Source organism: Montipora foliosa, chromosome 1, assembly GCF_036669935.1.
Source record: "Montipora foliosa isolate CH-2021 chromosome 1, ASM3666993v2, whole genome shotgun sequence".
In the NCBI taxonomy this organism is placed as follows: domain Eukaryota; kingdom Metazoa; phylum Cnidaria; class Anthozoa; order Scleractinia; family Acroporidae; genus Montipora; species Montipora foliosa.
In genome coordinates, this window is record NC_090869.1 from 30,320,633 (window position 1) to 30,336,104 (window position 15,472).

Sequence of the window (15,472 nt, forward strand, 5' to 3'; positions counted from 1 at the left end):
CCATGTTCGGAGTGACATAAGAATGAAGGGTGGTGTTGGTTCACTTCTTCATCCTGGCGTTATTGCTTAACTACAGATATGCCAATCTTATGTTAATGCCTGATTCAATTCAGAAATATGCCTGCTTTGCTCCGCTTTGGATTTTCTACATTTTTTGGGTACTCTTGAGATGGTATCATTCAGTGAGTGATGTTCTCCCTCGATGTCGGCCCCGTAAAACTACAAAAGGGGGCGTCATTTCTAATGTAGTCTGTGGGCCCACGACTAATCTGTGATACACATTGAATAAAAACAGTCTTGTTTAATGAATGTGTCACCTGGATACACCTGTAAACGTAAAAAAACCGCTTTGGGCAAAAGTGGCAGAGAAGCAAATTCAAATCATACAAAGGTCTAAGCTTTAAACAAGTAACATCAATTGAAAAGGACCAGAAAGAAAAACTCCATCAAGAAGATCACTGATGATTCAGCTACCGAAAATGGAAAAAAAAGTTATAAGCAGTCAAAGAGCCGGAGATCACTTGGCTGACTGAGGAAGAGACAGCCTTGACCGAGAAGAATGCAAGATCAAATTATATCTGTCTCGAATTCCAAAAGATCACGAATAAAGCTGTCTCAGAAAGACAAGGCTCAGTTGGGTAATCCTTCCTTGACGAACTTCCAGCTTTCTCCTTCACTGTGGAACATTGAGCCTTTTCAATCTTCTTTCGATATTTAATTTGTCCGTCTAGCAAACATTTTTGGCCTAAAAATAGCCTATCCTGAGTCGGGAAATAGAGTGTAAAAAGTCTCTAAAAAGCCGGTATTCTACAGTCTAAGAGATTACCGTCGTTTTTATTTAAATCTCCTAAATTGAGGCTAGGGATGTAGTTCATATTTTATGATATTCGTCCGGAGAAACAGGTATAGAAGAGGCTTTGCGAATAGCTTCACGTATGGTAAGCAAACGATAAAAAACACAAGCAGAGCAATTCTTTTTTTTTTCAATTTCCACAACAAAATCCAAGACCGTGGATTCATAGCTAGGAAATACTAAGTGAAATGGATAAGTTGGAACACTTTCGAATTTCCTGATTCGAATCATCTATAAATAGGAGATGACTATATGGCCACGATATTCAAGGGAGGAATTTGTATTTGGGTGCAAGGCATGGGAATATCCTGCATAACGGAACCACAATCACCAGATTGAACAGAAAGCTCTACGCTTATCTTTGGAACACTTTCCAGACAATTTCATCGAACTTCGTTATCTAAAATATTTTGGTCTCCACAGCAACGAGTAGTTGCAAGTGCTCATGTCACGTCCACTTTCTTAATCGCAAAAAAACCTCACGAACACTATTACTTATAGCACGCGAGCACAGGTGCCTTCTGCTAAGATGAGAAATAACATTCTGGACATCTTTTCTGAAGAGTATAAACAACAGTCCAATGCTTGCATTTCGAACACGGATTATTTCCACCTTAGTATAAACTGACCTTTTCTCGCACGTCAAAGGTTGTTACTAGTTTGCCGCTACCGGCAAGTTGTTCACCTACGCAATCAAGTTCGCGCCACATAAGAGTTAGAAACGCACGAATTCTCCATTTTATCTACCGTGGGAAAAGAACGTCTAGAAGTTCCCACAGACACCTATTACGAATAGCTTACCTGAAAGTTTTAGTCAATATTGACATTTTTTTGAGAGCAAAAATGGGGCTACTTGGGTATTTACTCCCGAGTTCAATAGGTCCCAGTGACCTAGGCACTTTAATACTATTTCAGTCGTTTGTCTCCGTTCTTAGCCATTATTATAATAGATTTTGTTAAGTCACTAGTTAAGCTTTAAGGCGATTTCAGTCTAGAAATAGATTAGGATGTTTGTTTGATCTGTTGCCTTTTATTCTACGCCACTTTCCTAAAACAGCAGCAAACAGATTACAACACTGGTGTAATCAATCACTTATGCTCAATTTAGACTGCAGCTTGAATTTTTTGTTATTGAGCAAATGTCAATATGGATCAAATGTACCGTGGGAAAATAAACCACAAATCGCTCAATAAATTTGTTTTCTTTTTTTTGCTTTTTGCCCTCACATCTCAATTAAAGCTTCACCTTTGACGCCTGAGGCGGAGAATTTGTTAAATATTTGTGTCACTATAACTCGATTGTTTACAAGGGAAAAAAATGTTTTTGTGGCTTTTTTCTGAGTGCTCCTTATAAGCGAACAGTGAAACTTCTAGGTTTTCGAGATCTATGTCAATATTGTTCTTTGATGCCCAAAACGGTTTTACTATTGCTCGTTCTTAATCAAAACAGTAGCCGAAGTCAGTTCAACTTCTGGAAGTACATGTCAGTGTGCCGGAACACCGTTCGCAGGCATTTACTCCAGAGTTACTTTCTATTAGCATTTCTCAGTATATCATTAATACTCGTAACAAGCTGATACTACACGCCTGACATACTAGTTTTGTTAACTCTGGAGCAGTAATGCAATAGCACCGGGAAATTTGAGGACCAACTTCAAAATTCCTTCCTTCCGAAATGTACCGTTCGACCTCTATGGGATAAGAAAACGAACAAGACAAATGGCTTCACATATCAGATTCTAGGTCCCTTAATAAAAGAAAGGGAAAATATAAAGAGAGTGGTGCTAACTTCACAGCTTTCATTGGTAAAGAGTCGTTTTTAAAATCGCAAGCTCTGAAACTGTGTGGGACGCCTCAGTCCTCACTGCCATCCTGATTTTAACATGTTTCAATGTACTCACTACTTAATCTGTCAGTTAGCAGAGACTTGATTGCCACTATACAAAATAAATCAAAATGGCAAATCAGATCCATGACGAGCAAAAACGGTCTCGAGGTCGTAAGGACTCCTCAGTTCAAATAGTTGGCAAAGAAAACAGATCGTACTGATTAATCGGAGGGCATAATAATAGTCCCCAAGTGGCACACTGTATCTCCAGTGTTAGCATGACTTAATAAAGTTCCACCAAAAAGCACTGATTTTTCCAAACCACAAACTACTTTTTAAGCAGTCAAAAACTGACCAAGAATAATATTAAATTAATTCGGTCCTGACAAAGACGTTTCCAACTGATAAACAGCCTGCTGACGAAAGTCCTCAATTGTAAGTTTCTGAACACGTAACCAAAACCATATGTCACAGACACAACCATTTTCGCCACTATTTCAGTTCTCAAACCATCAAGTTGGTCCTTCTCACCTGAAAGATTCATTCTTGTCCTGTTATAACGGCTGGATAACGCAAAAACCAATTATCATTTGCCGAATTATCGAAAACAGATCTTTGAGTTGGTCCTGTTTTTATTTGACCTCCATTCTCGCTGAGAAAAACGGTTGGATAAGACATTGATAGTATCCGCCCAGTTTCATTCACTTGCCTTCTAACTCAACAGTGAGGAACAGTTGTCTCATGCTAAGAAGTTTCCGGCAGCGGTGAGGTTTTGGAACACATGTGTTCGGGAGTCCAGTGAGTCCAATGCATTTAAGTGCTAATGATAGTGTGTCTTACCCGAGCAAAGAGTGATTGCTATTACTTTGTGTCAATTGCCGAGAAGAAGACAGTTCAATGCAATGACTTTAAACATGAAATCAACGTATCAAATCACTTCATATCCAAAAAGAGGGCCAGGGCGCAGATATGGCATGCCCTACTGGTTCCCGTGGACTGATAGTTCGGTTCCGAAACAAAAGCCTCGCTCGGAGAGAACACGAGGTTGTTTGAGTCCGCTAAAAATGGTTAAATTCTGAGAATGGTTCGTAACAGCCAAATTGGAAACCGTCATACTGTAAATAGCGCACAGTTTGAAACAAAGTGAAACAAGACTAAGTTTGTTTTTTCGTTGTCCCGTTAAGTTGTGCCACTTCATTCCCTAAGATGGCAACTGTTAAATTTCTTGTTTGCTTGCTAGCCTTCTCATTGGCTAACAACTTACAGAACTACCTCATAGAAAAACCTCCAAGTAAACAATAAATTTCAAGATTCGAACAAAAAATATGGAGTACAATTCATTGCAATTTTACAAGTTTAGGTACTGCTACGTTTATTACCTTTCATTGATGTATTTCGGCAAACACCTTCCTCCGTCTTTTCTTTTTCTTTTTTTTTTTTTTTTTTCACAATAATCTTAATTTGATAAAAATTAAAACTGTTCCCCACAATAGCAATAAGCCTCCTGGCCCAGTAATGCACCTTTCTATCTTATTAGAGGGTTAACTCGAAGAACTGTAATATATCTTGATGAGGAGCCTTAGTGAAAGCCGGTCCTGTACTTATAATACAGCTGTATTAATTCCGTCGAGTTCTACAAAGAACGGTTGTTTCAATTGACACGAAATTGTACAAAATATTCATGAGAAATCTGTGAGCCTTACAAAAATTTCACTTCGCCTTCAATAAACAGATTACTTATTAAATATGATAACACCATCGTGTAGTGGACTATTTTGATGTGTGGACGTGCTGGAATCACGCATTAATTCTATTTCCCATATGAAAAAAATCGCTTTTGACCGCAAATACGGTAAGGAGGTACGCTGGGCTTGACTTCCTAAACGTCTCAAAAGGAAACAATCTGCACTATGCGTATATCTCTTTAGTGACGGCACGCAATTATAAACAGATAAGTTTCACAGACAATCCATCGCAATTGCTTGATAAATATTACGATAGTAACAATACAATTGTTTAAGGGGAGAGCTCCAACGTCATCTCGTCATTGGCTTGATAATAAATACCTCAGTTTAAAGAAAAGGGATTTTAAAATTAAGCGTTTTTGCAGATTCGGAAAAAGTTGTTGGTCGGGAACTTTAAGTCGTTAGAAAATAAGAAAACCGCCGACTGGCATGAAAATGTAATCCAATAAAACAAGCTGATGTGAAACTCACTTCACCAAATTTAGTTTTAAATTCGACCACAAGCCGCGAAATGTTGTGCGGAAGCCGGTAACGTTACCCTGCGGATTATATCACACAGCTATAAGTCCCCCAGATAAATCAGTGCACACTACGGCGCGCAACAGAAAGGGCTCCATGGGTGTGTAATTCAACAGTTGGAAGTAAACATCCATATGTTCTAACAAAGATAAATTTATATTACTCGCATGTTGGTGGATCATGAAGCACGCAATTCACAGCAATTAAAATTCGACTGCTGTGTTTGGGCAGGTTCTTCCCGTTCTCAATTATCACAAAATTCATCAGCCGGCTTAACCTTTGACTTGCGCTTAGCAACAATTTCTTTTTAATTTTCAATGATGGAAATTTGAAATGCCATCAAAATTGGACTGAGGTTCTGGTCGCTCTTATTCGAATTAGTGATTACACTTACAACGCCAAATTGGGAATTTAGCACAACTCAAATCTACAGCATGTTATTTTGATAGTGAAAGGTCCTGTAACAAAACATCATCTCATCCAATCTACCACTTTCTTGAAACGACTCCAAGCTACCAACTTCCGCATTATGCTTCATCCCATAAAGGTAGCTTGTTTGCTTTGCTAATCGTCCTCTTGTACATCAAAGTTTTTCATAACAAACAATTCAGAAATGAAAACACATCGTAATCACGGTTTTAAGGGTCAAGCAAGCCTGGATGATTAATAAGCGCCGCTGTGTGATGACGGCACCCAACAACGCGCCCTTAATTCATACCAAACACTGCCTGAGGCTAGACAAGATCCGATCCAAAGGGATACCCCTGGTGAAAAGTGAAGAAAATACCTATTAACTTCTTATTTGAGCGCCAAGGAGACGGGGCGATCGCCTTAAGAGTCAGCAACAGGCATTAAATTTTTCACCACTTGCATGCAAGCCTTAGGTACCGGTTTCATTTGAAGTCAAGGATTAAGGCTGTTAATCAGAGGGAAAGCCTGTTATTAATTGCTACCCTATTAAGTCAAGGTCACAATAGTAAAACAACTCGGCTTTCGCGAGGGACAAAACGAAAAGTACACTTACCTTCCTTTTGATGATACATATTAAAAGAGAAGAAATTTTATGTCTTACCACAGATTTAGAAAAATTGTAAAACTAACATTTGAGAGCGAGGCTCTTCCACTGGAAGCAGTGACTGTTGAAATTACAACAAGAAAAGCAGAAAAAAATAGGATATCGCTTTATCAACGAACATGACATCTGCGATAAATAAACACTGAGACTCACTTGAGTTTCATTACCATAAGTTGTAAAGGAGAAGAAATATTTACTGTCGTGTTCTCATCACTAAGAAAAGCCAAAACTGATACTTGATGATTTCCGTAAAGAGACATTAAGACCATGTTTTACTTGCCACAAACTGCCAAGTACCACAAGTAGACAGTCAGGCCTCCTTCACACTTTTAAATTTATTACAACGTATAATATGAAACAGATTGTAAACAGTTTCTGTTTTCGAAAGGAAAGTACCTATGTCACCTGCCAATAATTTAAATGGGCGTGTTCAAATAAACGATAACAATTTCGGACGATACATTTTATCACGAATTTTTCACTTGCTCCTGCAGCGACGGACTATTTTTTTAACGTTTCAAGTAAACAGGTTTTCTGTGTCTACTTGGGATTTCCTTCCCTGTTCAGATTAGAGAATAAACATAACCCGAGAATCATTATCAACATTTAAAAAAGACGTTCTCCAATTGTAACGTATATAAGAAAGAAAGGTTTGTAGATTAAACTGATGATGGCATGAGTGATGCTGAAACATGACTTTAAAAGTTGGTTCAGGTTGGCCCAAGTTGTATTTTGAACTCGCCCGTTACAATTAAAGAAAAGGCTCGACAGAAGACAAACAAGGTTGACAAACTTTATATGTTCTGCGGAGTCAGCGATCGTGCGTTACCCGTTCAGAATAAGCAGGCACTTTTGAAAGAGTATATTGCCGGGGCGACTGGCAAAACGAACATAGGTTTCATCCACTGTTTCAAAATTGTGGTGAGCTACAACAAGTTGCAAAAATAGTGGAGACACTTCACCTTCTTGGGGCGTTATTAATTTCCCTATTATCTCTCACACTGCAGCCCCCCTCCCCCCCTTATCAGTGTTGCTAGCAAGACAAAAAAATGTTGGGAACTTAAGCAGTCAACACTGAAAGGGGGAGAGGGGAGAGGAAGTGGGAAAGGTTTAAATTCTAGATACGCCGAGTATTGGAAGTTAGAAAAGGTGTTTTTTAATGAAAGTGTCTCAACAATTTTGCAACTTGTTGTAGCTCAAACAAAGGGCAAATGGGCTGGTCAGAAAGCTACACTCTTTTTATTTTCTAAGAACCTTTTTTATAAGAACGTTGAGGCTGAGATTAACCAAATTATGAACATTCATCAGGCTGTGCAGAGTCGATTAAGAACGTTTTTTATTTGCTCATTTAAAATTTTAATGAAAGTATAAAATAAAGGTAGATAAATGTAAAATAACCCAAATACTTATACTTAGGACATATTTTGTATAACATAACAATGGTTTTCTTATTGCATAATACACATTTCAGTTTGTAATAATGAGCAGTTCTTATTTACAATAATAATGATTCCAAAACAACTTCAACACCATCAAAGTAGGTAGGTAGGTAACATTATTTCAACTCGGGTTGATGAGGTTGATTAGGCCCCTAGCAATACATGCTAATATGCCGAAAAAAGTATAAAAATATCAAAAAGAAAAACAATACATGATCAATTATTCTCAACCTCATTAATAATTCATAAGCCAAAAACAAAAGAAATCATCACCGTGAAGGAAGTTTGGATACGTGGTCTTAATTAGCATAACATTTCGCCAACTTTGATCCCAAATATCTCTTAAAATACTGATTCCTTGGAGAAGCAATATCAAACACTCGAAAGAGTGTTTCATCGGATATCCAAACACCTCGAAATCGGTTAAAAAACTCGCTTCTCGGTGTTTGGATATCCGATGAAACACTCCTTCTCGTGTTTGATATATTACATGACTAACATTCTAACTATATCAATAAGTAAACAAACCTTAATCTTAAAATTATTACAGTGAATAATAAGTTGTAGATTTTAAGCAAAAGTTTGTAGTTTCCTTACGTGGGACGAGAAGCTTGTTGGTGTCTCTCAAGAACTCCACATTATTACGTACGACGAATAAGTCACATATACCTGGTAACATACCGTTTACCACTTTAAAAATTAATATGGCAATGTCCTGTAGACGACGATTGGACAAATTTAAGCCGTAGTCATCATCACCATGAAGGGGCACCCGTTTGTTGTAGACAGACTTTAGAGCTCTCCCATTAAGCCTTTCCGACATCTGCTTATCAGACTCATTACAATTATGCCAAATCGCAGAACAGTAAGTAAAATAAGACATTACATACGAGTTGTAGAGGCACATCTTCGAAGAGATTGATAGTGTGTTCTTTAGCCTGCTCAAAACATCTAACTGATTTCCAACTTTCTTAGTAATCTTGCCAATGTGTTTGCTCAAATTCTTAGCGAATTATCGATACTTAAACGCTCTGGTGAAACAAAGCCTGATGTAAATGAACATCTTAAGAACGTTTTCAGCTTCACATCGCAAAGATAGATAAGAGAGTTCAGCCTCCGCTTTATAATTAGACGTTCTTATAAACAAGAGATTGTATCAAAGCATGTTATTTGACAATCATTACTTTCGCACTTACTGAATATGAGATGGTCAACGGCCAACGTTGCTCGAAGCAGGCCCGACATCATGCTCGAACTTGGAAAGCGATTGCGAGTGTTACACACCATGACAACCTAGAGATTTTAATGTACTACTTAATCAGTTGTTAGCGGCGCTACGTTGCGCAGCTTAGCCTAAAATGCTTGAAACACAATATCCCTAATGGAGCTATGTTCATCGAAATTCCGCGAATGGAAAAAAAGTATAAGTTGCAAGGTAATATAAAATAAACGCCAAGCTTTGTTTTTGTTTACCAAGTTATGAGAAAGTCAAATGCAAACCTACATATAACAAATAATCAACTGATTATTTTACTGATTATTCCGAGGGCTAATGACAAATCTAAAAAAGAACGCAAACTACTGTACAATGGTTTTATACAATCACCCGGTGAATAAATGACCCTTTCAAGTGAAGCTCAATAAAGTTACTTTTTCATCTTCTCACACAGATCAAAACAAGAATGAAAAAGAAATGGTCGACAGCACTGAAGATTTTGGGCAGAATGCTGCACATATTTAAAGTTGTCGTTTATCTAAAATTGTAATTCTCCCGTGTGATGCAATAGAGATTCAAGACTGTTGCACTGAGCACCATTCCGGACCTTGGTCTTTTGTGTTAATTCCTGGAAAAAATAGTCAGGGAAGCAGAGATTCAGCCTAAGATCGCTTAAGCGAACTTTAAAGGGGCTAGGTCACGCAATTTTAGGCAATTTTAGCACTGATCGAATGGTCATAGAATTAACTAAAATATCAAAATAACTGTTCCAAACTATAGAAGAACTCTAACAAAACACAGGGAAGCCAAGAAGGGACATGGATGGACAAAATTGGAGAGGATTGAAATGGATTGAATTTGGGTAAATTTGAAAAACGTCGGCCCACCTTTTTTCAAATTTATATCAGTCTATATCAAAATGTCATTTACAAAGCTGGAAAATTATTCTCAGTTGTTATGTGGCCGTGATTTTGCAAATGAAAGACTCTTGCTCTGCCAATTTGACGTTTAGAGCTCATAATAACCAAAATTAAACAAAATTACCTAAAATAGCGTGACCTAGCCCCTTTAAAAACCGCGAACTGACAGTAATTTTTTGTTGTTATCTATGGACAACAAACACTATCCAAACAGCATGTTTTGCACAACAGACCACAGGGATCCACGACGGAAGAGTCCAGTTCCAAGTTCGCCATCACCGCTGAATAAAAAAATAGGCACGCATTGCGTACGTATGGTAGTGCAGTAACTTGACAAAGTGCTTTATTCCATAACTGTCAGTTGAGCTGCATTTTGTTTTCCAGGAAATTCAAGTTGTCTTTGCGTGATGTGTAGCTCTAATAGTACACAAGTTCACAAGTAAACATATTGCTTTGGTATCGTAAGTCAATATAGTCCTATGGTAGTCGTCTTACGTAGATAGCCCCCGAGAAGACATGCATTTACTAGTAAAATACTAAACCCAGAAGGATTGAAGACAATAGAAGGGAGTCGAGAAATATTGGCTTCAAGGCAGACATGAAGTTTGCTTCAACTTCTTTTTCACAGCAAGTTTAAGCGTGTACTCTCCAAGTCTGACAGCTTTCCACGACATGCGACAAAAGTTCACTGAAGTTAAGCCCTGTCCGGGGGGAGGGAGGGGGGGTTAGTATCTGGATGGGAGACCTCAAAGTATACGAATTTCTGTCAGAAACCTCCAAAAATGCGAACTAAGCTAGGTACAGATTTTGCTACCCTTCTTTATGCAAAACAAATATTGATACACAGTTTTTAGGACGAGCAGAAGGAAGTTTTTAAGAAGTGTCCATCGAGAATTTAAAAAATTACCACCAGCAACACAATTTACAACATGAAAACATAATTTTGTCCCACGAATATAAAAAGTTACCATCAGCGAAAAAATTTTGGGTGATTTTTGCGACGTTCAATTTTTCTATTGTACTTTTGGCTGCACAAATAAATTGCAATATCGAAAGTGACATCGATTTCAACGGCCGCGTCTAAGACGCAAAGAATACCAAACAGAAAATGCAAAATGGATCAAAGTCATAAAAGCTGCTGACGAAAGAGGGCTGCTCAGGAAATGGAAACTGGAACAAACCCTCTTAATGTTTCTGCTTTTTAACCCTAGGCAAGATTGTATTTGGATTTTGTGGTAGAAATGCAACAACAACAATAATAACATGTGACTGTGATTGCACCAGCCGATGTTACTCGCTTTTATCGCATACTCAGTAGCATATCACGTTTCTGATTGGTCAATCACAAATGCTTAAATAGGTCATAGAGTGCAATACGAAAGTTGCTATGTAAACTGAAAGTTGCTCTGTAAACTGAGATATGGGCTCATGCCACAACGTGTGTGACCTTATAAAGAACTCTGCCAGAAAGTCGTGCGTATTGGATCCATTCTCGACAAATCTGGTCTGTGGCTCATTAGAGGTTTTACTTCCCGTGATCACGAAAATGGTAAATGCATCTTCGTCTATTGCACACTTCCCTTCCGAGTAGAAGGAAGCGATAGTAAACCCTTTGCTTAAAAAGGGCACCAAGGACTTTGCTTACAAGAACCTCCGACCAGTCAGCAATCTGTTATTTGTATCCAAGATCACTGAGAGGGCAGTATTTGACCAGTTGTACACCCACGTTACAGATAACGAACTGTTCCCTGTGTTGCAGTCGGCTTATAGGAAATCACACAGTACTGAGACGTCGCTGCTTAAAATAGTTAACGACATACTGCTTGAGTTCAATTTAACAACTTTTAAAGCTCTTCATGGCCTTGCACCAGCCTATCTTAGCAATCTTTAATTTCTAAAGACTCTAATTATAATTTAATATCAAATAGTAATCATACTCTTGCCTGGCCCGCCCTAAAATCGGTCAAGACCAGTGGAGATAAAGCCTTTTCAGTTGCTGGTCCCGTTTTATGGAACGCCTTGCCGCCAGGCCTTAGGGCTATTAATAACATTATTACATTTAAGACAGAATTCAACTTTTTAGGCATGCTTATTTTAATGTTTAGATTTTATATTTTTGTTTGAAGTTTTGTCAATAATTTAGTCAATATCATTCTTTACGTTAAACATTCATCTATTTTTTATCTATTTGTAATTATAATATAATGGGCCATTTCCGAGTTGCTGTTTGTCTCGGTTTCGAAGTGAGTCTTGGTGCTCAACTATTGCAAGGGAAATGAGTTTGATTTGCATAAGAATACGAAACTCATTTCCATTTGAATGGTTGTGCACCAGGATTCGCTTTGAAACTGAGGCATGCAGCAACTCGGAAATGGGTTCTTAACACCATAGATGTAGTTTTATATTTTTAGCATAGTTAATTTTATTTTTACCTGTATTTTATTGATTGTAATAATTGTAAAGTGCATTAGATCATATATCTTAATGAATTGCGCTGTATAAGTGATAAAATTATTATTATTATCATTATTAATTTTACATGTACAGCTGTAGGAACTTTCAAACTTCGGATATGAAATCAAGTGAAGCTATGATCCGCCCAGTTACGAACATAATTTTAGCAATCGCGTAGGGAAGCCTGAAAATTTTCAGGACTTCAACGGGGTTTTGAACCCGTGACCTCGCGATACCGGTGCAACGCTCTGACCAACTGAGCTATGAAGCCAGCGACGTTGGGAGCTGGTCCCAGCTCCCAGGGTCAGTGGCATCATAGCTCTTTTGCTGTTTTCTTGTACTGCTTTATCGACCACCACTTTTATTTCTCCTTCTGTCACAAAAGCGAACAGTTGCCCCATCGTGAAATTACTTCAATTACAAAAGTTTTAGGTAGCGAAAATTCGGTCAAGTGACGCGTTTAGACCAATTGCGCGAGAGCAGAAATATTTGATGGATTATAATAGGTGATAAGGCTTTTAAAAAATAAGTTATTTCTTTTATTTGGTAAATTTAGTATAAGTGTAAGTATAATACAAGGGATTAAGGGCAATAAGAAGTGGTGCCCTTAATTTTTCCTGTTAGCATTATTTTGAAAAGTAGAACAAAAATTGTGCAAAGCAGAACATTTCAAGGCTTTTTGGCCACAGAGGACACATCTCATCATGAGTCTTAAATGCAGTTTATGCAAGGTTTCTGAGTAGTTCTATTTAAAAACACTATAGTACAAAAACTTCAACCACTACAAACTCTAAAGAAATTGAAAAAGAAAAACAAGTCTTACCTCAAAACAAGATTATGGTTTTCTGAGGAAGCGACATTCCTGTTTGTGACCAGCCTTTCAATCTCTCTTTTGGCATTCTGAGGAACAGTAGACAAGAGCTTTGCAAGCGTTGCATTTCTTTAACACACTATCTCCACAAGCCACTTTTCCACAACATGCGCAGCAGCTCATTTCTAGGGAGGAACCTTCTTTGCACAGTGTATCCATGAAATTTGCAATCATCTTCACCTTTAATTTAAAATATTACAGCAAGAAATAACCAAAAGTTGCAGTTCTGCTATCACTGCTATGTATTGGGGTTAGTTTATGAGGGCAATGACATACCGGGGGTATGCTTTTATGTCCCAATTATTGCTTAAATTTTGCCTATTGAGTTTCTCTGCTTTGTAAACAAAACTGAAGGCTATCAAAGGTGGCTCATATATGCACATGTGAAAAGTGCTTTCCGGGCATTCTGATTGGCCAGCTCAAAGGTGATTCACAAGTAGTATTCACCTCTCAGCAAACAGAGAAAAACAAACTGGCATTCCCTTTCATTTCAAAGATCAAAGATAAACTCAGCTGATTCTTCAATTTGTGTCGCACATACTATTTTAACAATAATTAACATTATTGTTAATCCATAAGCGTGTGTTGGATATGAGATGATACATGTAGATAGCCAATGAGGCGCAGAGTGCCAGGTTGGCTATAATCACCTCATATCTACCAAGCGCCAGTGGAATAATAATTGTTTTATCAAAAACGCCCACAAATTATGGATAAATCTCCCCGACTTTATTTTGTAAAAACAAGAAAACTGATGCGTAAAGTTACTGACATTTGTAGAGCATGGTATAATAGCTCATATACCATGACGGCTAAGCCAATCAAAACTCTAGGATTGCATTATCCAAATCCAATGATCTAGTTTTTAATAATAATGTCGTCATTTAAGGTCCAGAACAGTCAATTTGGTGAACACTTCAAAACACAAATACCAAAAACAAAACTTGAATCTTAACTCAAATTGTTTCTTTAAATTCTTATCTTAAATTACTCTTTCAAATCAGCCTTTGCTCTATTTACCATTATAGTATATGATATTCTTTTCTTCTTTGGTTTTTGAGATAAAAAAAAAAAGAAGCCAAGAGCTCGGCAGTCAAACAATTTATTGTTAAAGACTTGGAAACATGCAGGTGATTTCAAGCTTAAGACAAAATTTGTAACTTCATGCACTGCAAAGTTCTTAGGAGGCTTTTAAAAAGATGTTTACCTTAAGCATAGAGTAAAGCTCACCACAGGCAAAGTTGCATACGTAATCCTGCAAGCCGAGGGCATTTTGCGAACTCTTCCCAGTTGTCACTATCCAATATCCCTTCATAAACATATTATATCATGGCAGAAAATCATGTCCTTAATTAGCTCTTCACAGTTATCCATGCATAGTGCCGCACTTAAAGTGATGGATCCTTCCACAGAACAACTGAGGAAAGAAACAGGATTTTGTACACCAGACAATAACTCAACAACTTAATCTTGAAATTTTGCCAGGTCTTGGCCTGTACAATCTCTTGTGTTGTAGACTGTGGGTGATTGAGCTAAATAGTTGTCTTCTTTGGCACAAAGAGGAAGATCTTTCTTTGAGTAACCATTGTAAACTTTCTTTGTTGCAGCAAGAAAATCAGAAAAGCTTAGAGAAAGAGCCTTCTTTTTATCAAAGTCTGTTTTGGTTTTTCATTTGAACAAGAAATGGCTCACAACTGAAGGTGCAACAGTCATTGTTGTCAAAACAGCACTTAGTTGATACATGGAAGCTCTGACTCCTCTGTCTGCATACTGTGGTACTTTCTCAAATCTCTGAATACTTTGGATAATTTGACATTCAAATGCTTTCTGAAATAGTTGGCCAACATCAGTGATCATGGCTTCTGAGAGCTCTTCTTTACAATGCTTGACCATCATTTCTTCCAAAATTGTGGTGCATGATTTTGCCCATTCATAAGGCTCAAACCTCTCACAGTTGATGGCATCAACAAAGAGTGCACTGCATCATTAATACGACATGGTCTTGAAAGCCGCCTTACTCTTAATGTTCTTCACTATGCCTATGGCAAGAGCTGTATTGAGATTTCGTCTTGTTGCATCTGCTCCTATCTTCCCTTTCCCATCTTTTTCAACACATGTTAAAATCCAAGTTCCTGGGGAGGCACTATTTGTCACTGTTTTGGCAGGTGCATGACATGTTTTGCAGACATGTTCTCCTGACTGTTGAAAATCAACCTTACTGAGCTGACCTTCACACTCTCCCATTTTCGCCAGCTTAATTTGAGTTTGGTTCAGAAACAGTTCTACAACTGGAATCTTGGCATTCAGTATTCTCTTTTCATTCTGATCACCCTGGATTCTTTTGAATGAGTCCAGCATTGTAATAGCCATCTTCTGATCTCCTTTCCATGTAAACCACAAAGCTTGGTGTCGAGCCATGACTGTCAATCTTTCAAAGTTCACAGAGTTGCTGGACTTTTCTAATGCCATCTTCTTCCATGCTAAGGTTCTTCTACTCTGATTATTAGTCTAAATGGGTAAATGGCCTCTTAACGTCGCTTCCACCCTTAGCT